Here is a 25,637-nt window from a genome sequence, read left to right on the forward strand (position 1 = left end):
AGACAACAGCAGTGCTACTATGTGCAGCCAGTTTCACTAACCCACACCCAGCTGCTTGTCACAGTCTTAAGTATGATAAGGTATGGTGTAATATTTTTGTAATATTCTCCACAGAAGAACTCAACAGATCTCTGTGGTCATGGCGTGCAGCCGGAAGAAAGAGCTCTGACAGCGCATGAGAGTGGCAGCTAAAGATGTCACATTATCAAACCCTAGGGATGAGGCTGGAAGAGACCTGATAATGCCATTTCAATGACAGGAACTGCTGGCCTTTCACATGAAACTCCCAGATGTGCCAAAAAATTAGCAAGTTGCAACTTGAGTGTATTTATACAGTATGTGGTTGTAGATTGTCTAACTGATATTACTTGTGCTTACAAAAATACACTGTGTGTTCAAGAAGTTTCAAGCAGTTTTTTTTTTATTTCGCCACATTAACAGTTTACAATATTCACAATGTGTGCATGAGAAACATAGGTGTAACTAGAGTTTCGACACTGAGTCTTTTTGTTGTTGTGTGTAACACTGAATTCAGTAGAAAAAAGCCATGAAATCTATTTATCAACATGATCTTTTTTACAATATATGTTTTTATGAAACAAACTACAGTACTCAACCTTTGCTTGTTAGCAATTATAGTTGTCAATGACACACTTTTGACAGCCATTTTATAATCAGCTATAACCTATAGATCCATCAGGGAATAACAACTTCTGTCACAGGAATGCTTCTCATACTCTCAATATATTTAATTTTTTATTTTGTAATGCATAAAGTTTTATTTACAATATTTAAATTGTCCTCATATATGCCATGTTATAATATTTTAACAGCAATGTTCTATTTCATGTTAATTCTTATACATTTAGTTTCTAATACCTCATATTAATTGAGAAAATACAGCATTTGTACTTTTAATAATTCATTTGTCACACCAAATTAAGAGAACTGCTAAAGAAAGTGGTGGAAAAACTTGGTGATCAGTTCAGTATTATTTAGCATTATTTATATAGTATTTAAGTATTCAAGTCATTTAATAAAATATTTCTATTTGGCACAATTGATTTGACTTTAGTTTTAGTCATTTTAGTACACTTACTTTATCGCAGTTTTTAAGTAAAAGTTCTCATCTAATAGTTTATTTTATTTCAGCTTTATTTAGATTTCAGCATTATTTTATTTGGTCCCACATTATATTAAGTGGCTTTAATACTACTATGTACTAACATTGAAATTAACTAGATGTACCGCATCGCGGTACAAAATATGACCGCCGCTCAGGCCTGCACTGGCTTTCCACAAAAATAAATGACGTGGAGTAATTTGGCTGTATTGCGTGTTTATGTATATACCTATAAAAAGTAATAGTATGTGCATGTCTGTCTGTGTGTGTGTGTGTGTGTGTGTGTGTGTGTGTGTAGGTGTGTGTGTGTGTGTGTGTGTGTTTGTGTTTGTGTATGTGTGTGTCTGTGTGCGCGTGTGTGTTTGTGTGTCTGTGCATGTGGATTTGTATGTGTGTGTATGGGTGTGTGTCTGTGCGTGTGGATGTCAGTGTGTGTGCATGCTTGCATTTGTTTGTATTCCTGCATGTGTGTGTGTGACAGTATCATCCTAAACCAGCAACCCTTCGCTCAACAGCACCATCTACAGGCCGATGAGTGTACAGTCACTAAATGTGCACATAAATGAATTTATTTTATACCCCCCCCCCCCCATGGATGAAATTCTACAAAACTTAGCAGAGGATACCCCCAGAGGATGTCAAGTTAATCATACACATGAAATATGGTGCAGTTCTGAACATCTCCACTGAAGATAGGGGCGATAAAAGCAGAATAATATTGCATTTTCATTTTTTATGGGAGGGGCGCAAATCACAAATGACTGATTATGGGCTAGGTTGATGTGGGCCCTTAAGAGTGGGCCCTACATACCATAAAAATTTCTTCATCCTCGGTGCCACGGTTCAGGTAGTTATTTAGGAAAAACTGCATTTTTTTGGGTTTGGGGGGGCCCAGCGCGGGGGGGGGGAGTGGCCCCCGGGGACCAAACGAAATTTTTACGTAGAAGTGTAGTGGGGCTACATGCCCACCAAATTTCATGTTCCCCGGTGCTTCGGTGTCCCTGGTATCGTTGACGAAAAATTTACGGGGGCCCCAGCGTGGGGGGGGGGGAAGTGGCCCCCGGGGACCAAACGAAATTTTTCCGTAAAAGTCTAGTAGACCAACATACCATAAAAATTTCTTCATCCTCGTTGCCACGGTTCAGGTAGTTATTTAGGAAAAACTGCATTTTTTTGGGTTTGGGGGGGCCCAGCGCGGGGGGGGGAGTGGCCCCGGGGACCAAACGAAATTTTTCCTTAGAAGTCTAGTGGGGCTACATGCCCACCAAATTTCATGTTCCCCGGTGCTTCGGTGTCCCTGGTATCGTTGACGAAAAATTTACGGGGGCCCCAGCGCGGGGGGGGGGGGGGGTGGCCCCCGGGGACCAAACGAAATTTTTCCGTAAAAGTCTAGTAGACCAACATACCATAAAAATTTCTTCATCCTCGGTGCCACAGTTCAGGTAGTTATTTAGGAAAAACTGCATTTTTTGGGGTTTGGGGGGGCCCAGCGCAGGGGGGGAGTGGCCCCCGGGGACCAAACGAAATTTTTCCTTAGAAGTCTAGTGGGGCTACATGCCCACCAAATTTCATGTTCCCCGGTGCTTCGGTGTCCCTGGTATCGTTGACGAAAAATTTACGGGGGCCCCAGCGCGGGGGGGGGGGAAGTGGCCCCCGGGGACCAAACGAAATTTTTCCGTAAAAGTCTAGTAGACCAACATACCATAAAAATTTCTTCATCCTCGGTGCCACGGTTCAGGTAGTTATTTAGGAAAAACTGCATTTTTTTGGGTTTGGGGGGGCCCAGCGCGGGGGGGGAGTGGCCCCCGGGGACCAAACGAAATTTTTCCTTAGAAGTCTAGTGGGGCTGCATGCCCACCAAATTTCATGTTCCCCGGTGCTTCGGTGTCCCTGGTATCGTTGACGAAAAATTTACGGGGGCCCCAGCGCGGGGGGGGGGGGGGGAAGTGGCCCCCGGGGACCAAACGAAATTTTTCCGTAAAAGTCTAGTAGACCAACATACCATAAAAATTTCTTCATCCTCGGTGCCACGGTTCAGGTAGTTATTTAGGAAAAACTGCATTTTTTTGGGTTTGGGGGGGCCCAGCACGGGGGGGGGGAGTGGCCCCCGGGGACCAAACGAAATTTTTCCTTAGAAGTCTAGTGGGGCTGCATGCCCACCAAATTTCATGTTCCCCGGTGCTTCGGTGTCCCTGGTATCGTTGACGGAAAATTTACGGGGGCCCCAGCGCGGGGGGGGAAGTGGCCCCCGGGGACCAAACGAAATTTTTCCGTAAAAGTCTAGTAGACCAACATACCATAAAAATTTCTTCATCCTCGGTGCCACGGTTCAGGTAGTTATTTAGGAAAAACTGCATTTTTTGGGGTTTGGGGGGGCCCAGCGCGGGGGGGGAGTGGCCCCCGGGGACCAAACGAAATTTTTCCTTAGAAGTCTAGTGGGGCTACATGCCCACCAAATTTCATGTTCCCCGGTGCTTCGGTGTCCCTGGTATCGTTGACGAAAAATTCAGTAGGGTGACGAAAAAAAAAAAAAAAAAAAACTTTGACAATCCCTATATGACCGCTTTCGCTAGCTACGCTAGCGGCGGTCATAATAATTTGATACAATGGACTTATTGTGTACATACATGTTTTTACATTGTACTTATATTTTCAAAATACCTGCATGTAATTACAGCTGTAATTAATTTATGTAATTACATTTGTAATTACACTGTTGACCCTTTAACCCACTCTTAAACCTTCCCATACCACCACACCTGTTCCTAACCTTACCCGTATCCCACCTCAATAGCAGCAAAAGTGTTTTACAATACAGCATGAACACAATAAGTACATATACCTACTTTTCGATGCAAGTACATAGTACTTAAAGCCACTTAATATAAAGTGGGACCTTTTATTTTATTTTATTTTATTTAATCTTATACATGCTCTGCCCACAAACCCGCGGCCCGGCCCCTTTTATAACTTAAGGCCACAGAAGAGCTGCAGAAGGAACCGTGGAACAAATCAGAAAGAAAAAAAGCATCTCACACACTACTTAAAGCTCCAGTATGCGACTTTGGTATTTGACCACAAGAGGGCGCAGTTTCAACAATAACAAAGGCGAAGCTTGATGACGCTATGAAGGAGGTGACGATGGGAGATGTCGTTTTTTTTTAATGCGTTTTCACCATCTAGCGATGTATCTAAATGGAATTAATGAATCATGATCACGGATGAGGTAATTTATTCGTTTTTGTATTACCTGTATGTCTGATCGTATTATTTTATTTCATCATAATTAATGAACTGCAAGGAACGTGAAATGTTATGCTATATTATCCCGTTACAACATACAGCTATTTGTCAAATGATTTGTTTGGTTAATGTTGTCCAGTTTTACGTTTTTATGGTTAATGCCGTGTTGTGTAACGTGTTCAAACCAATATCTAAAAGTAAATTTGAACGAACATTTGCAAGTAATGACTAAATATATTTTTTTAACATCATATCCGATTGTATTTAATTGTACTGCCATAAGCTCGGTCACCACACGTGATAAAAAGCCTTACCAAAGTACAAAGAGCAATATAACTTTGTTTATAAGTGCTTTTATTGACAGTTGCATGTCTTACCTGTCTATCAATACACTCGCGAGACCAGAGTCTCGGTCAAGTCCAAGATTGACGCGCAGCTCTCTCCATCTCGAAAACGCCTGGCCGATATTTATCTGGGTTTTATTCCTCCGTTTGTCACACAGTCTGAGTGTATCCGAATATGGACGCTTTCGTTTTGTTGGCACTTCCATACTCGCCAAAGAGTTCGTGATCCATAACAGCTATAACCATACAGTCTATGGCTATAACGCTTTAACCACCACTTCCGCATTTGACCATGCGATATTCCGGTGTGGTGGGTCATATTTTTTATTTTATTCTTTTTTTATTCTTTGTCAGACGTCTTTATTGTTTATTGTGATAAGAAAAAAAAAACTCAATAAAGTTGTTGTAAAAAAAAAAAAAAAAAAAAAAAAAAAAAATCCGGTGTGGTGGAATATCCTATCACATGGTCCACACCGGAAAAAAGGGATATTGCGTCACTGAGGCGCGACATTTCTTTTCCGGGACGGCCAGTTATTTAAAATCGGAATTTCTCTGAAATAAAAAATCTTTGGAGACTTTTGAGATATTGTGAGTACACAACTGGAGGAAATATATCACACTGTGCAAGTTATTTTTGGAAATTTTATTACAAAATTCCTACATATTGGAGCTTTAAGTAGAAATGTTGTCTGATTGATAGATGCACTGAGGGCATTTAGGTATGGATCTTCTTCTGGGTCTGTTTGGGCATTGCTGTCTGGGTAAAGACATTTTTTTTTCTATTGATTTCACAGAAGCAGAATCGGCGTAGCATGTCCAGGCCTAAAGAGCAGACAGGAGCATTTACAGTAACTCCCAACACAAAACTGAATATTGCTTACTTCATTGTTGTGGCTCTATCTGATGCATTTACATGACATGCCTTTTAGAGTTCTCTTTTCTCACATCAAAAACAACTTGACGACGCTTTAAGTGCGAGCTACCAAAAAGCAAATATAATTACTTACAGCTGCATTTGCCACTTATGCATTTAGTAAAGTGTGTGACTGAATTGAGATTTAGCATGGTATCCTTAATGGTCCAAAATAATGTAATGGCTGATGAAACAGTACAAGGAAAGAGAATTTGACATGCACTGTTGAAATTAAGCAATGCTAAATGGCCATGCATTTAACGATCAATCTCAAAACACAAATTTACCATTATTTAGGCATGCAAGGTTCTTTTCGGTTACACCACGTCAGAAAATCTATGTAAACAGTTTCTTTACAAAACTTTTTTCTTTATAAAAAGTTTAAATGATGTAGAAATAAATGTAATTTAATGTTGGAGGCTGAACACCCTCATACATAATACTGGGAAAAATACTCTCTCTCTCTCTCTCTCTCTCTCTCTCTCTCTCTCTCTCTCTCTCTCTCTCTCTCTCTCTCTCTCTCTCTCTCTCTCTCTCTCTCTCTCTCTCTCCTCCTGGGGCCTACATGCTCAAAGAATCCTGGGAGTATTTACAGAGGGGTTGGATGTCATGGCAACAGGAGGGTTTGGTTTGAAATTGCATTGCAATGACATGGAAAAGCCAGGCAAGACCTGCTCTGATTCCCAGCTATGGGAAACCTACTGCCCTTAAATCCAGACAGAGTGTCTATTAATGTAACTGAGTATCAACAACAGAGCACTAACCAAATGATCAAAGTGGAAAGAGCAATTTTTTAAAAATTATTATATAATATTATATTTAAAATATAACACATTTCCAATAATATTTATATATCTCTGAATTCAGAATTTTTTTTTATAAAGTACTTATTATTTAATGCATTAATATATAAGAATTATTACCGGTATATTAAATAAATGTTATTATATTATGCAGCTAATATTTAATAAAATTAATATTCTAGAATTCTTCATATTATTATTATTAAGATTTAAATAAAAATAGTGGGAAGAACATAAAATAATAAAATAAATAAAAAAAATATATAAAAACAATTATATTCCTGCTAAATTGTTGTTATATTTATTATTATTATTATTATTATTATTACTACTACTATTGTTGTTGTTGTTGTTGTTGTTGTTGTTGTTGTTGCAAGAACGATAAAGTAAATGACAATAGCATGAAGTACCTACTTGCAAATAGGAAGAAGAAAGACACTAATGTACTGAAAGCCACAGCACTATATGTAATATGTGCCAACACTTAGGCTATTCTAAATAAAACAACATGCATAGCTCCCTTTCTATTTATTTGAAAAAGTTTCCCACTAACACAGTGTCTCCCATAATGTGTACATACTACATGCTTCAAGTGAGGACACCAGGACAAAACACTGCGCTTCTCTACCAGACAGAAACATATTCATCTACACAAGAGCGGCATAGTAAAGATGAGAGACAAGCCAAAGAAAACAGTTTGATGATCAGTAAGTGTTTATTCAGGCTCTTCTTTATCGTGGACTCCATTAAGATACTCTGTGGCTGACTGCTGTTTTTGACCTTGGGTAAAGTGTCACAAGCAATCTTTTCTCTTTCTTTCCATTTCTACTCAGTGTGTCTTTTTAGAATGACTGAGAGCATGTCTAATTACTGAGTAAAACATTGCAAACATGCACACAAGCATTCGGCATGCCCTCTCTGAGGACTGAAAACATGAATCGCGTCCTCAAGCAGCTATAGAGAAAAAGCTCAAAGCTTCTACCCATGAAAACACACACAAACGCAGTGCTCAAGCTGTTCCTGCTTCAGAGATCCTGTTGAGACATGAAGACCCAGTGCCTTTGGTGATTACATGATGAGCCTTAATTAAGCAAGCAGATTGGAGATTTACCAGCATCTCCCGACCACATGATAGCACAGGTTTGCGAAGAGAATGAATCATCGCACACATCAAAATTGATTGCATTCCCTCACAACAGAGATTGTGGGCCACCCCAGGGCATCACGAAAGATGCCAAACAAACCCGGTCAAATAGTCGAGCTGAATTTCCCCCCATATCAAAAGAATCCATCCATCATCCAACGGCATTGATCTCTCACTGAGTGTGAAATATAAACACTATCTGCACTCAGCTCTGACATGGCAGACAAACTATGACAATATAGACCATAACAAAAGCACTAAGCAGGCAACATCCTACACGTGAACTCAACAAAGCACAGGAAACACCTAAAAACCTCTCCTGCGAGACGATGAAGATGGTGCAACTGAGACAAAAACCAAAATCAACACAAAGCGCAGCAATTAATTCAGACTCACAAGTTAAAAAGCCTTGATAAATGTGCACGTTTTAGCGTGACAGTTTCTGATCTGCAGGCTTTCATTGCTGACTGACAAAGCCATAGAGAACAGACACCGTGAGAGGAAAAAAAGGGTCACTGGCTCGGCAGGCAACATTTATCGGTACATGCACAGAGAAAACACATGAGAGGGCAGAGAACAGATGTGTGTGAGAGAAAAAAAGACAAATCTTACCCTATACCTCTTCTTGTTCAGGTGATGGTGCTCAGAGCAGACTGCTCACAAACAAAATGCTTTTTTGAGCTCAGTCAGCAGCAGAAACATCCCTCCCCTCCTGCATTAATTAATTAAACCTTCTCTCGCCCTCTCTCTCTCTCTCTCTGCCTCTTGTGATTATCATTCAGTGTTGCATGCAACGCACTCCTTTGGCTGTAGCGGATTGAAAATGTCCCTGCACTTTCTTCTCTGACAGCCTGTTTACAGAGCGCTCTGCTGTCGTTCTGTCTCTCTCTCGCTCTCTCACTCTCACTCTGCACACACTCTCTCTCTCTCTCATCAACAGTGCAATATCAAAGTGCTTCTCATAGGACCAGCCCTCCCCCTTGCGAACAACCCTAACCACCGCAGTTAGTGCCCCTTACTGTAAAGTGTCAGCACAGAATCTAAAATAATTTCTGCTATAAAGCCTTTTTGGACATAAAGAAAACTGAATAATGCATAAAGAATTCTAAATCATGATCTTTAAAATGTGGCTGTAAAATAGCTTTTAAGGACATTTAAGTCATTCACTTTTTAAAATAAATGTTTATTCTACTTAATTTTTTTATACTCTACAGTTCAAGTTTGTTGTGATAGAAATTACAAATTTTATTCAGCAAGGATGCACTAAATAGATCAATAATGACAGCGAACACATCTTCCAATATTATATATTTTTTTAATTTAAAATAAATGCTGTTCTTTTGAAATTTATATTCATCAGAGAATCCTCATAGTGCATTTTCCACAAAAATACCATAGGCGGATCAACTGTTTGCAACATTTATAATAAGAAATGTCACTGGAGCACCAAATCAGCATATTAGAATGATTTCTGAAGGATCATGTGACACTGAAGACTGGATTAATGATGCTGATTAAATATCTTTTCCATCACAGGAATACATTTCATTTTAAAATATATTAAATTTAAAACTGTAAAAATATTTCACAATACTACTGTTTATGTTTTGGGGAGATTAAGAGACATGTAGAAAAATCTTACTGACCCCTAATCTAACAAACATTTTAATGACAGTGTATATTGCACATTTATTTATTTATTTTTCACAGAAAATAGTTTTGAGATCAAACTTACTATAATTGATAAACCGCAGTACTGTAATGGAACCCCATTTGCTTGTATCCTATGTAATATTCTGATACAACAATCAAGTGGTAATAAGAACAGTTCTATTTCAAAACATGACTGGGCAGACTCCAGTTTTGCTCTTTTCTATTTTCTAATAAATAACATGCTATATAACTCTGTAGAGCCAAATACAACCACAAAATATCATGCTGATATTATCTGCTACAAGCTAAAAGTTTATAGTAATTTGAGAAGATCACACAAATGTACCACTGTGACTTCTAGTTGGGGAAGTGTCATGTGGCTGGTGGTCACAATACCGTTCCACTACAATTCAGACCCATTATTCATACAGAATAATGTATGAATGAGATCAGCACTAAACAACTCATGATGCTTAACGAAAATCAGAGGATGACTGCAGACTATTTGAAAAAGAAACCATTAAAGACCCAATTAAATTTTTGTGGCTTTCAGTCCATGTCTGTTGGCTTTGAGGTCATGTACAATGTCCCATCCACTAATGCAATCTGCAAATCGACTAGCAAAGAGCAAATCATGGTTTATGGTGATAAAATAACCAAAGCCCACTAATTACAGAAAAAGCCCTTCGACAAACTGACAAACTTACAGAAAAAGACAACAGTGCTTGTTGAACAATTATAAGGGGGCTATGTTATGTTAATAAAAAAAAAAATCAAATATATTTTATAATATAACTAATATAACAACATTAGTTGGAAAAGAGAGTCACAAAGCTTTTAGCACACCTAAATCTGAGCAGAGAGAAAATATGTTTTGTATGTACATGTATCTAAAAATATTGATGCACGTTCATAGATGTAAGAGTAGTGAGAAACTCAATGGATCTTCTTTTAATGTCACATTAGGATGATATAATGGTCCCTCAAAGGATGATGGGATGAGACCAGTGCTTATCAACTGAATAGGGAATTAAGCTGTAGCACCATCGCTCCATCACTTAATTTGAGAAGCAGACAAAGGGACAGAAATAGCCAGGGAGTGCTCCTCCCCTGCTCCTATGATCAAAAGCAGACTGTTTTTGTCTGGCTTGACTTTCACCTAGGTATGCCATATCCCATTTAAAAAAAAAAAATTTGAAAAAGAGAGCAATCACATATTTGCTCTAAAAAACCTTTTTAGGTAAGTGGTTTCAATCAGAGGGCATGAGCTGACCCTGAAGCCTCCGGCCTGTTGAGATTCTGCAGTTGAAGGACACAGAGAAAAGATCACACTCTTGCCATAGACAAAAAAAAGGAGTCTAAAAGATACGGCTGTCCTTAACGTGATAAATTCAGAATGGTAAACTGGCCTTTTTGTGCATATAGAAATAAGTGTTCAGGAAATATGAAGGAGTGTCAACGTGAGGAGACGTCTGTTTTCAGTGTGTTGAAGGTAACAGAGAAGAACCACACCATCTACATGCTTCTTACTATTGCGCAACAGCACAGAAGTACCATATAAAAACCCACAAAGTGGTGAATTTACATGGTGAAACAGACTACACACAATTATGTTTGAATAGGCAAGAGAAATGAAACAGCGAGAGGAACATAGTTCTAGAGGGCTGCGCAACATGTCTGCTCTTTCTCTCTGTCTTTCTCTTGTGCTGTCTCTCTTTCTGACGGGACTTTCCCTTTTTCTGTTAGAGATGGAGGCGTTGCCTTGTGCCAGCAGAGCGTATGCTTTCACTTCCTGTCCCTATCGTATTGTCCTTTTTGTTTGAAGATATGAGCCAATACTTTTATGAACCAACATGCATTTGATTATAAATGAAAAAAAAACCTCATTTGCTCTAAATATTCTCAACCTAATATCTATATTAGGTTCTATCTGCTATATTAATATATATCTGCTGTGACAGGAAACGGCATTTACTTTATTATCCAGCACTGAGATGAAACTGACAGCGTGACCCTGCTGTAGAGAGTCTATATATGGAAGTCAGCAGGGTAAAGGAACAGAGACCCTCACACAGTGTCCAAAAGGACAAGAGAGAGCCTGGAGGGTGGGATTCACGTGCTATTTTTAACCCTCTGGCTGTCCCATCTCCCCAGTGAGCGGAAACACTGTCCTTCGCGCCTAACCTCAGAGCCCACTGGGGCCGGTCACCTCATTATCATCATGAGAGAGAGCACCAGGGACCTTCATTTTTTCCTCATTTACTTTCCAACGACGCATGAACCAGACATCCTGCAGTAGAGCCAAAAGTATTGGCAGTGGCATAAATCTTGTGTTTTGCAAAGTTTGCTGCTTCAGTTGTGGTGATGATTCAAATTGCTTCTAGATTATTGTTCAGAGGGATTAGATGCATTTTAAATAATTACAAAAAGCTTTTTTTTTAAATGAACTTTATCACAAAACCCGAATTTCACTTTTTTTTTTTTTTTTTTTTTTGGCCCTGGCATAAAATGTCCAACTAACATTATTTCACCACTCATGTCATCAGCACATAGGAAAGTGAGAACAAGTACTATTCAGGTGAAATCACTCTATCATTCTGATTGGATTATAAGACTAGACTGATTACTATAAAATGAGGGAATTGTTTTCTTGTGTCAGTCATCATTGATTTGCATCAAAATGGCCTCACATGCAAGGGAATTGGTGCAAAATATATTTCACCTGGAAGAACCATTTAGAGGATCATGAAGAACTAGAAGTAGAGAGGTTCAACTGCTTCAGGGTGTCCCTGCATGTGTCCAGCAAGTGCCAGGACTGTCTCCTGCGGAATCATGTCACCAGCTTGCTCAATATCGGCAGCAGGTGGGGGTGTGAGTGCATCTGCACGCAGAGTGAGGCCAAGACTTTTGGACAATGGCCTTGTGTCAAGAGGGGCAACAGAGAAGCCACTTCTTTAAAAAAAACAAAAAACAAAAAACATCAAGGACAAATTCTGCAGGAAGTACAAGATTGAACAGCAAAAGACTTATTTTATCTGATGAAGCTCCCTTCCAACTGTTCGGGACATCTGGAAAATCGATTGTCCGTAAGAAAAGGTGAACGCTATGAGTCCTGTGTCGCGCCATCAGTGAAGCATCCTGAGACAATCTATGTGTCGGTTTGCTTTTCTTCTAAGTGGGTCCTCTTCACATTTCTGCCTTTTCCAGCATGAAGTCTTTATTTACTCATGTTGTTGTTGTTTCTAACCTGCTTGACTTTTTCTTCTGTGAAACTCACTAGAAGAAATTCTACAGAATGTTCTAGTCGCTCTCTTCCATGCAATTACAATGAAAGAAGTATGAGGATTTCCACCTTAAACACTATATTCAGAAGACTGGGCCACTTTTATGACACTTTAAATGATTTTTAAGGAAAATGGCTGAAGCCTCCCTAAATCTAGAAAGAGCTACAACACTGTTAACATTTTTTGGAGTCAGTAAGATTTTTTTTTTTAAGAAACTTATTATTTTATTTAGCAAGAAAGCATACATTAAAATTGACAGTAAAGACAAGAGACGAGTCAACTAAACGATACTGCTGCTGCTAGTCGACATTGGAAATACTAGTGCATGTACATTTATTTGTTTGCACACTGAAGTTTTGCTTTATATTTTCAGAAAATGTTGCATTAAAAAAATACATTATTTTGAAATGTGTATATCTGGAGCGGGGGAAAAAAATCATTTAATTTTACCTCAGTACATTTTTTTTCCTCGGTGTCACTCGCGGCAGGCTCAGTAAAATGTCCAGTTACACTTTATTTTAAGGGGTCCATGTTAGTGTAACTACAGAGTACTGAGTAATAATAATTAACTACATGTACTATAGGGTTAGGATTAGGGTTAGTCACATGTAATTATGTATAATTTATAGTTATTACTACGGTAACCACATGTAACGTGTAACAAGGACACTGTAAAATAAAGTGTAACCAACTGTCCACTTGGAAGACTGATTACACCAAATTGTAATTAGAAAACTATTTTACAGGATTCGAGGTTCAGTTCATTGAGTATTGCATATTGCAACAACAGGAAGTAAGATTTCCCAATACAGCGTCTGTATCCAACTGTGATCCAATTAAAGTGTAAACAATCCAGTAGGCATGTGCCGGTATCAACTTTTCATGCTGCGATTAATTGATTGAGCTTTTACCACGGTATACGGTATTATCACGATATTTTAATTGCTCAAGAGAAATGGATGGATTGGTGGGGGGGATGTAGAAAAAAAAACTACTTGCATTACAATAGTGATTGTCAAAACATTTGGTAACTAAATAGAATTTTACACAATTTTCACGCTTTCAATTCTTGGGATTTGATTTCAATCTTGATTCAGTATTGACTTTTTGGATAAATATTAGGTAGGCTACAGTAGATAGACGTTAATTTTTCTCAAGAAAAAATATATCTCACATAATGCTGTAAACATACAGAGAGCCCTGTCAGCTGGTATTATTAAAGGTTAAAAATTAACTAATTAAATTAAATATAATTTGGTTTTCATTATAATAACAATTATGACACAAGTAAAAATATAATACAAATTGCACATATTTAGCAAAATACTCCTCTCTATAGCTATTTTTTTCTAGTCAACTAACGTGTTGGTCATTAAATGGCTTTCCTGAGGTAAATGTAACGTTCTGTGACATAATTGTTCACCTGCAGTTTTATTGACCTCTTTCCGTGGTTGAAAAACACTGAATGATCGAAATTATGTATGAGGCATATATACCTTTCGGTAAGTTGTAGCCTACTGTATCTTTAAATAAAAAGTAACAGATGATCGGTTTACTTGAACTGAGGCGCTACAGTGATCTGTCAAGTCACATTTACAAGCACCAAAACAGTATTTGTTGTATGAATTCCGTAATAAAATGGACAGAACATGAGAGCTGAGAATTGTTTTCATACCATAATAACCTGCTCTGTCTAGTCTGTCGGTCTCCGTGTCCTCTTTGCTCCGCGATTTTTCTCTGCGTGAGAAACTGCATGTGGCGCGAGAGCGTTTGAAAAGTGTCGATTGCGTGAGTCTCACGCTGAATGCGTATTGACAGCTCTGCTTTTAGAAGGGGGATAAATCGTCGGCAGCGTGCCTCCTTCCGCCATGCTTCTTCTCCATGTGGGGATTGTTTACATTAGACTAGAGTGCGCACTGCGCCGCATGCACACAGCGCTTATACATGTGGGGATTGTTTACATCAGAGTGCGCACGTGTTTCGCGCAGCATACGCAGTGTTTGTATAAGCGGTTGATGGAAAATAAGCTAATACGCGTTCTATAAATATAAATTCTGATCTATTATTTTTCACGGTATTTTGAAGTGCCCACGATAACAATATCGTGCATATTCATTACCGCGATTTATCGCATTACCGAATACCGGCACATGCCTACAATCCAGCATATAGTAATTCCAAATTTCCGCACTAATAAGTAGCTACAGATGTGGAAATAAAAAGACAGATTAGGAATGTCCTAAAGGCTATGTTGCCTTGTTATTTTTTTCTCTCTCTGAGTTGGAAATAAAGGGAGGGGGGGAAAGCACCAGTTATATGACCACCAACGGGTGCAGTGGACAAACAGTTCTGCATTAATGCACATCCTAGTCTGTGACAGACAACCATGTGGCTCCATTAAATCTCTACCCCATAATGAGATCCAAAGCTACATCACTGGGCTGGCAGGCTTATCCCCAGGGACACCAAGACAGGAAGAGGAGATGGAGACGACGTGATGAAGAAGCACAGCACAAAACAACTTCAACAAACCTGACAAGCTTAAATTTAATAAAAACATCAGACTTATCCAATAACATTATAATTGTAATTCTTGGCTCACATAAACCAAGATAAAAAAAATATGTTTTCGAAAAAAGTTGCAAAAAACAGATTATCATGATTTGAAATACTTTTTGAATTAGCAACAGGCGCTTACGTGCAGATAAAACAATAATAGCTTGTACAAGAAAAAAATACGCTAGTGATAAAGCAGTCTAAGGCACGTATGATTACATTCACTGGTAAGAGGACTCCATGGGTACTTAGAGAGATTCGCTCATTTCTGGGAAAAACAGAGAAGTGCAATACATTTTCACACATCCACAGCCTGATACTGCATGTTACTGACACCCACCCACACGTGCATAAAGGTCACACATACGCACACAAGGTGAAAAATGTACTGCGTCTTATCCTTTTCTCACACAGGACAACGCTAAAAAAACTGACTGGCTTTCTATTGTACCACCTTTATTATTATAGTTGTTGGATGTGGTATCAGTACATTAAGTTAAAAAGCAGATTTTGGACATTCGTGTAGATTGGTATTAACAGTATATAATAAGCTCTAAAACTTACAGGCACTCAATATGCTTTCCTGTTATACCTAAAACATTGGTTCACTATACAAAATACAGTGACAATCTAAATTCAAAGAAAATTAAAAAGCAATATGACATTGGAATGCATTATAGTGATTTTATTGTGTAGCCTAAAGGGTAAATGGTATTCAATACAAAAAAAACCTACATTTTAATGATAATATTATTAGGCTTTAAGTATACAGTATATTATAATATTATTATTATTATAAGTAACAGTTAATGTGGTTGCAAAGCAACAAAGAATATAGACTGTGCAGGCAGGTGTGTTAGTCACTAATAGTCAACCACATATTATGTGGCTTAACCAATCAGAATTTAGTTCTGTTTTAAAAACAATTCACTAAATGCTTAAAACAATAACTCTTTGCACAAACCACAGTATGAGGACAGAAACTTCCTGCGCTTGTAACACTGACAAAGACAGGTTGAAATCCTCAGCTCATCTTTTTTACCACAGTCATGCTCACATTTGCAAAGAGATAGAGCTCTGGTTTCCTCTGCAGGGACCTCCTGCTCTCACTTCAGCATTTCCTTTGATGTAAGCAACAGCACTACAGTAGCTTTACGCAAGTGAGTAAAAACATGGCCATTCAGTTTTCAGTTGTGACATTATATGGATTCCATGTACTTCATTATAAACAGGTGCCTGGAATAACACCAGCACAGCACTGACAGGGAATCTATCATGCACATCTATGCCCTGACTTGAGAATCAATGTCTTTGGAAGCCTCTTGATGAATGGTTAACATTAGCGTTACTATGCACACAGTACAATTGCTACTACCTCTATTAGCATGCAAATGCACATGGAGTATCCTACCTTCAAGAAGCAAGGGAATAACTCTCACCCATATGCATCTCCATGTAGGAGTTTCCTTTTAACCTTGGGACTGAATGCCATTGACATTACAGTAAATCTCACAAATATTTATAGAGGGAAATGTTGAAATTATGCTTAGGACTGGACAAAATGTGTTAAAAAAATAACTATCGAGTTGATAGATGAAGATGATTCACATAAAAAAAAAATAATACTAAATAAATAAATAATGGGGAAGAAATGACCAAAAAATGTATTCTACCTTTAAATTTTAATTTTGACCATAATTTACCTGTGGCAAGCTGTCTTGCTTACGTGTCATCTTTTAATAATTCAGCATTGGGTTTAAATAATTCAATTTTGATTTAAAAAGCAGATATTGCATTTGAAAATTTAAAGACATGAGAAATGAATGCAGCTGGGGCTCTGAATTTATGCTTAATGTTGCTAAATGCAACATTTGACACATACACAATCAAACTTTTAATTACCTAAAAACTGTGAGACTTTGGATTTAAATAAAACAGAATAGTACATTATAAACTGCTTATTGTTTCAATCCCACTTTATGCAGTCAAACACCGCAAGGAAGGTCCTGATTACAATTCAAAAATCAATATTTTGCTCTAAAAAGATTGCACACTTGGGATCTATTAGGTTGCTATAAATACACGACTGGAGAGTTCATCCTTCAGTAATAAGCACTGTTTGCTTTCACAATAAAACAAACTGGGCTCGATGAGCTCCAGCACATTATTACTTTTCCACAGTTGCATCATTTTACTGCTTGCCTCCAGCCACAGCTTCTCTGTTTGCTCACAATCACATGGACCCGTCAAGTAATTGGTTTTACTTTGAGAAGAGTGCCATGTGTGTGTGTTTTTTTTTTTTTTAACCCTTATGAGAGGTCTGATGGAACTTGTGTTAATTGAAACAGATCATACAGCTGAAGCAGTGGGAAAATCATCAATGTTAAGCATCAGCCATGAGAATAATCTGGGATAAATGAGCAATGGATGGGAAGAAGGAGAGATGAAGGGGTTCGAGACAGCAGGCGGCAAAGAGCGATCTGACTCAGCCTGCATGTGAGGGTGGGTGTAAAGAACAGGGTTTTCAGCGGGACAAAAACCACTGACACCTAATCATTACACCCACCAATGACAGATATGTTATTACTGAGGGTGGAAATAATTAAGTGAAGTCAGCAAGTCAAGGAATGCAATTTGGGAATAGCTTTTCAAAGAGCAGGTTGCCTTGTGCCTGTGGTGGGGCAGCGGAGGTGGTACTTCCCCTGTGGTGTACAGCGATACATTACTGTGTCACATTCTAAAGTTGGACAAGAGAGAGGAAAACCATACTGTTTTTTGATGTTTTGCCATTGAGAAACTTTTGAATTGTTCTCTCACAAAAACAGGCTGTGCTGAGTGTACCTGCATTTTATGTCCTTGTTACATCATGCATTTTTAATGAACTGCATCATTGTTTAATAAGCTTCTCTTTCTCTTTCCATGGAAATATAATATTTTTTCTTTCAATTGTCTTAAAGCAGATAAATTAATTATTAAGTTCAGTTGGCTGTGATCATCAGGCAATATTTTTTTAGAGTACATGGAGCCATGTCCAGTGTCCAAAACAAAATTTACATTTTAAACTTAAATGTTCTTACATGTTCCTATTAGTATCCCTCCTGAAAAAAAAAAAAAAATACAATAAAATAAACATATAATCATCTTAAATACACTTAGCTGGTTTGAAATTTTGCTGGTTGCCAAAACCCCTCTAGTAACTGACCAGCTAAGACCAGAAAACCAACCAGCCCAAGCTAAATTAAGAATTTCTTGCAATGTTTTCTTAGTTGTGCTAGCTTAAATAGGTTGGTAATTTGGATATAATGTATTTCCCATGATGGCATCATCACTCACATGCTTGAGAAACTTGTATACAATAAGATGACCAGTACAGAAGTAATGATAATATAATAATAACTTGAAAACCCTTAAAAACAAAGTAATTATTTAACTTGATTCCTAACAAGCAACATTAGGATCACAGAACAATCTGTCCAGTAAAAGATCATAGCTGAGTGTGCTCAGCAAGCATATTGGTTAATGTAGCTCAAGCCACATTTTCTCTTGCGCTGAGTGATATTTATTACTACACCATCTGGCTTAATATGAAGCCAAGGCTAGGCTGGAAAAGACCAAAGAAATGTGTAATAATAAAGAACTGAATGTTCATGTAAGCTAATGAGCATGAACTGCATATATCATCAGAACATTTCCTAAAAACATTTCCTTCACTTTCCCCTCTCTGTATAGATATATTCCAGCTGTCCCTGTGTAAAACTACACCTTGGACACCTCTCCTCCCTGTAAATACGGTGCTAATGTGATTAGCATGCCTCTAGGGCTCATTACAGAGAACATAATTAGCAGTCAGAGGAAGAATAAAAGGCAACCTCCATCCAAAAGATCCAACATGTTTTCCATGTTTCAAATTTACATGTTTTACCAAGCAGCAAATTCATTTAAAAACAACAGAGGTGGCTTGAAGAGATTATTCTAATCATATTGTTGCCGATCTAATGCTCAGGTTTTGATGTAAATGAAAAGGAGAGGGAAAAGGGACAGAACGAAGGCCACCAACCCCAATGACATGTCCTGGCAGTGACATCAGCAGCTTGCTGTCACCATAGTAATGGAAACCTCCTAGGGAATACAGAGACCTGGAATGCTAGTAAACATCTCAATGGACAAAAGCATAACCTTGTCCCCTCGGCCAGCTGACATGTATTTAGGTCTACAGCATTATTCTTCAAAAAGCTTAGTATCATTAGTATTTGTTTTTCAAGCCAAATCACTTTATGACCACAACTTTAATGCGCACTTTGGTTTTCACCATTATGATGTAATGTTGGTGGGTATATCATCGCAGATATGTTCAAAATGTACAGTCGTTAAATAGAGAACATGCTGACTCAAGTTACAACTCACCATTTGTAGTTCTTTTTCCATTACAGTGAGTGAATCAATAAAATCATGATAAATAATAATATAAATGTAGATTTATTGCTTAGTCTAGTATTGTGGGGGAATTTCCTCAGTGCTGTAATAAACTTTAACCCTCACATTTTTGGGTAAAGAATAAACTATGCTATTTGGATAAAAAATAAACTTTGCATTTCTCTGGCACTTGTTGGCAGAAAGCGTCCGGGAAATTAATATGAATTCCTATATAGGTAAGTGTACCTATTAAGCCCACCAAAATCTAAGTCTAGGTTTTTTACATAGATATTGACATGGTTTATAAGAAAATCTGTTATGCCTGGTCAAAGGTGGAAGTTTGACAGGGTGTATCTCGGGAAGTAAGCCGAGTTTGGGCTCCAGTTATGGGGCCTTAAAGGACAAGTTCGGTATTTTACACTTAAAGCCCTGTTAACAGATCGTTTCTGATGAAATAGAACGGTTAAGATTAAAATTTGGACACATGCTGCTGTCCCGAGAATTTTAGGTTTCTTTTGCTTTCCCCCCCACCTCCAGAATGGCTGCATATGTGCACTGGAACAATCCTTCCTAAAACGCATCTTTTGCAGCGATTTTTGTGTGAGCAAATCAGTGAACACCCCTGACCACTTTGTAAATGAAAGTTAAATGCGTTTTAGGAAGGATTGTTCCAGTCCAGTCTTGGCTCCAGAATTATGCCCGGTTATACATAAAGGACTTTAGGACAAAACGGGCTCTATCTCATTTGAATGAATGTATGTAATTTGTAGGCCTATCTAAGTATAGTTGTAAATTAAGGTAGTAAGTAAGGTAAGGTTAAAAGGTCAGTAAAGTAAAAGCACACAAAGAAATGTTATAATTAAACACTTTCACTCAGAAAATGTTTCAAAGTTTGCAATTAGAGGGATTCCTCACTGAAACACATAAGGTGGGTTTAAATGGTTCCACAGTGAGTAATGGTGAAAAAAGACAATGTTTTCCTTTAAAAATGTAAGATATGTTTATTTACAAATACATGCATGGAGCTTAAATATACAGTGGACTAAGTATAATAGTAATTTTCATTGTGCCCACATTGAGAAATGTTACGTTTTTTTTCATTCAAGGTTAGCTTGTGTTGGCTCTAGTTTGCATGCATTTTGTGGCACTGTACCATTTAAGCCCATCTTAAAAAAAAAAAAAAAAAAGTTAATTTATGAAAATAATCTTCTCTTCAAAACAATTTATGATGTATTTTTTGTAAATTCATTTAAAATGAATCACAAAACATTCATTGTTTGCAGGTCACTGCTTAATTCTTTGGCAGTCTAGCCTTTCTGTAAGGCTAATGGTTTGACCTGGAGATTAGCTTTGAACGCAAGCTAATACAACTCATCTTTCCATTTAAAGGAAAATGATGTGAAATGATAAAGTACTATTTGTTCACAAAAAACAATACATTTATCTCTTATTTGACATAATGTCAATGTAGTTACCAAAGAAATGGCTGAAAATTGCAGAAATGTGTTGATGTCTGAAGGGTCTCGAAACACCAAAGTTTTGAGGTGACTTTGTGTGAGGTCCCCTGTGACAGCATGCACATGGGTGGGGCTAACTCAACATTGCCAAATGTGATTGGTATAAAATAAAAAATGCCAGGGAAGTAACAAATCACTGGATTGGTTAAAATAATGAGCAGCATAAAATATTATTTTCTCTTTTTTTAATTTGACTTCAGAGTTGAACGTGGGCTTAAAGGGTACATGGGCTTAATGGATACACTTACCCTACCTTGTTTGTGTAATTGGTTTATGTAAAACATACTATTCCCCTCATTGTCTGAGTAATACTGATGGCCTTATTTGTTTTGCAGTGATGAAGCATAAGCAGTGTGTTTGTGTGGGGAAACCTTGCCATGCTGGCATCCTCCCCCAATGTCTCAGCAGTTTTTTAATTAAAATGCTCCATTTGTGCCACCTATCCTGGTTGGCTGAGAAACTAAATAAGAATAAATTGCTGCCCTCATCTCCAGACAGATGGCCAGGGCTTTGCATTTTGCAGCCTTTTATTTAACATCAATGGGAAAGAGGAAATACATTAAAGTATCACAATCAACTTGCAGTGATGTGATTGCAGTGTCCATGCAGCTGCAATTTAACTGATGAACAGCTAGCTCCATCAAATAAATAATTCATTTTTATCATTTTTAACATTATATTGCTACATTTTACAGTTGATTTAGGCATGTTCTATATAAAAATGCATGTACATTGTAAAAATTTTTTTATGATTATGCTCATATTGCTGTGCAAAACATATTCCCTTGCGCTTGCACTTGTTTTGAATGCATATAAAGCAGCATTTAATGTAATATATATATATATGGTGATATAAAGGTGAATTTTCTATTGCTGTTGTTCAAGTGCCAAATAATTCTTGATTTGCTATTTGGATATGCTTAAAATTATGTAAAAAATAATAATAAAATAAAAACATTTCACATAATGGCAATTCATTTCTCCTTCAGTGAATCATTTTCTTGAGGTTATTTTACACCACCAAACTGCATTTAACACATTTGGCACCTCCCCTTGACATTTCTGTATTTCTCTCAATTGCTTTCTCTCAACTGTCATGGCCCAATGCTGACGATGTTCTATATTTTGCATTGGCAGGTTTCCTCTCTCATTATCTCTAGACAGAAAAGGTCACTGCTTCTATGTTGTTTTTCCTTGCACAAAGACACTTCTACAACAGCGTTGTGCGACCTACTACAACACAAACACATATGGCTTTGGTGCCTGTTGACAGCCCACACAATTAGACCCCTGTCTGACAAATCATCAAATCATCAAATATGTAGTTAGTATAGCTCACTGTGTTACACAAAAAATGACTTGACTGCTCCTTTTGACACATTTCATTTACTGTATACCAAAAGTACACCTAAAGTGAGACAAACCACACCATTCTGCCTATATGAAAGTAGCACATCGCTGTAATAATGGATTGCATACACTGCAGCATTTTAAAGAGCTTATGAAAATAAACTAGCACTCAAGATTTTCTTTTCTTAAAGAGTATAGGGAATTTTACCTTGCTCTCCTTCACACAATGTCTAAAGTATAATGTATAGGCCCCTATGCTATAAATTGTATGCAAATAGTTTGAAATGTAAAGGCTTCAAAAAAGGTGCTTTGTAAAATTTTAATGATCCGTAATAATAAAACAGTTCAGCAATTTAAGTAATCATCATTCACTGTACTTAGGGGTCCAAGCAGAAGGAATTGAAATTGTTGAAATTAGTGTCAAACATAATAAAGTTGTTTCACTTTCATTTTCCAACATATATAGTGTGTAAACTGCTCACTGAATCTTATCACAGAAAAACGTTATGCTTAATATGCAATGACCAGAACTGCCAAAGATATCTTTAAAAATATCTGAAAATGTTCCACTACAAATGCAAAACAATTACAAAATTATTTACAGGGTACGTTCAAACAAAAATTGAACACCTAAATTTTTTCTGAGTGAGGAAGCTTTCTATCCCTCCATAGCCAGCAACACAACTGAAACTTAGATGCTTCAAAAAGGTCATAAAGTGACTAATCCATATGAATTGATCAGTTTAGTCCTAATTTTCCGAAGAGACACGGTTGCTTTATATGATGAACAGATTGAATTTAGGCTTTTATTCACATGTAAACATTCATCAACGCACACATCAGTTATGATAAACGGGAGCTCAAGAGTGTTCGCTTGACATGCAAGAAGCAATGAGGTTCATTCTTGCGTGTTATGCAGCACGTTTGAGCTTCTGCAAGAGGTTTGTTCTCGCGAAAGATCCTGATTTGTGTTCCAAAGGTGAACGAAAGTGGGTGGAATGACATGAGGGTGAGCATATAATGACAGAATTTAAATTTTGGGGGGAACTAAACCTTAAAATAATCTAAATGGAGAATGAAGACACTTTCTGTGCAACAGTATATATTCCTTTTGAATTAAGATCCTTAAATCTACATCACATCCACTACGTGCATTCATTCAACACAGAGGAAGGCTCTTCCGTTGTGATTTAAAAAGTCTGACGGATTATACATGGGATGGAAACTTTAAAGGCATAGGTCATGTTTAAAGTCAGGCGTATGGCGTTAGATACTAATCTGGCTCATGCTGTTATGACAACCTTGGAAGAAACACTGTGAATGGATCTGTGCCTGTATATATTGTGTTTAGTATCAAGAGACATCATTCTGTCAAACACTACTGAATGCCCATGAAGAATGTCCTAATGCTCCATGTGTAAGGAACACAATACTGCACTACATAACTGCCTTAGAATCTGCAGAGCAAAGCAACAACATAAGAGCAAGATGGAAAAAGGGAATGGCACCACATCCGTTTGTCCTTTTGGATTGTTTTTGATTTAAGAGATGTGGACCTATTAAAGAGAAGGGAGCTGATGTTCCAATCCTCAATCATTGAGATGCAGGGAGCATCTTACTGCACTGTGCAGAGGAATGATGAAATAAGAGCTAAAAATAGCAACCTCCCAGGATCCCCCTTTGTCCAGCACTGTAAACACCTCATTTCTGAGACAGTCCTGGGAAAAGCACCACATATGCAAACCCCGTGAAAAAACAAATGTGCTTGTTTTTGTAAGTATATATCCATACACACTGCAGGCAATTATTAATATATATAACAAGGTACAATAATTATTATTATTATTTTAAATGGTAGGCTAACTGTCTTGAGTAGACAGCATAAAGAAAAAGGCTATACTGATTAGGTTGTGCTGTCCACTGATATTTAAAGCTTATTGTTATTTACAAATACAACTCAAATACACATATGCATTTCCACATAGTATCTTAAATTCTATTCTATTGTGTTTTTTTAAATGGCCCGCTATATTATCAATAATCAATGCCACACAATACGTAAAAATCAATAACAAGGTGAAATCATATGAATAATGAGGCAATGTCCGTAACATTTTATCATTCAATGTCATGGATTAAATCGTTATTTGCCGTCTTAATCTATTAGCAACAATCCCGGAAAACTACTAAAAGATAAGAACCTACCCACAGATGAATTCATTGTGTCCTCATTTCCCCGCCAGTCTGGAGTCGTGACTCTGGCTGTTTCTCAAAACCTAGCGACCTGCCTACCTTGACAGCATTATTGGGCATCATGTTCACGTGCAGCATCATAGGCATCGTGTGTGCATGAGCTAATTGTGCGTTCAAGTCCGTCCTCCTGGGAAGTTCACACGTAGCCTACGAGGTGAAGTCGTGTTTACGACGGCAGATGCGTTCAAGTCACTTTCGGTGGGTCAGGCGGTGTACTTTCTCTTAATTAATAATAATAATAAAAAAAAAATACAGTTCTTAAACTCTAGTTCTAGAAAATGAAGAACAAAGAAATGTGCATAAGGTGTGCTTTGCTTTTTTATGTTTTTAATTAATTTATGAAGCCACTGCAAACTTTATCTTTACATATTGCTATAATATTATTGCATTATTATAATGCCATCATATTCTGTGCAGGCAATTAGCTTTACTGCGCTGTAAATAGAAAAGCCTGACAATATCTCACAGCTAAATACTTTAAGTATTGTGGTAGCTATTCCGCCATGTTTCTCACTGACACGCCCCCCAACTCGTAAAGATCGTGGTTTAAAGAAAATCCCGAGCTGCCCATTCGTATTTACGACATTGTGGTGGCGTCCATGTGCGTTCAACTAGTAAATACGATCTTTCCGGGATGACTTGAATGCACCAAAAGCTGACTCAAAACGCTACCAAGCCCAATAATGCAGTGAGCGCTTCAAATATGGCAAATTGTCACTTAAAACGCAGTTTCCAGCCATTTCTGGATAACATAACCAAAAACATTAAAAAGCAGTTTAAAGGCTTATTTTGCTCAACATTGCATTGATTTTAAGCTATCTTGTGGGACTTAAATTGTTTCATGTTTATATTTTCTGAACAACAGCTAGTCGGCTTAGATTCTCTGTTTATTACACAGTAGGCCTATATAAAAAATAATGCATAGTTGTAACATATTCAAAAGACCTGCACATAATACTGGGATGCGTTTCACTTTACTTTAAGTATCGCTATAGTCTTTTCTTAACACTTCCCTTAACACGAAAATCCACGCTGTCATTT

General features: G+C 37.6%; 1 protein-coding gene across 2 annotated transcripts in view; it reads right to left on the reverse strand.

Moving 5' to 3' along the window:
- The window catches only part of dgkg (diacylglycerol kinase, gamma), a 114,833-nt gene extending 106,331 nt beyond the window's left edge, over nt 1-8,502 (reverse strand). Inside the window, exon 1 of one of the 2 annotated variants that reach the window (XM_081369167.1) lies at nt 8,183-8,502. The gene's annotated coding sequence lies outside the window, so the exon portion shown is untranslated. The remainder of the gene's footprint in view (nt 1-8,182) is intronic. The other variant, XM_081369168.1, reaches the window with a different exon arrangement.
- Nucleotides 8,503-25,637: the final 17,135 nt, after the last annotated feature.

The sequence above is a fragment of the Scardinius erythrophthalmus genome, assembly GCF_964197995.2.
Source record: "Scardinius erythrophthalmus genome assembly, chromosome: 6".
In the NCBI taxonomy this organism is placed as follows: Eukaryota; Metazoa; Chordata; class Actinopteri; order Cypriniformes; family Leuciscidae; genus Scardinius; species Scardinius erythrophthalmus.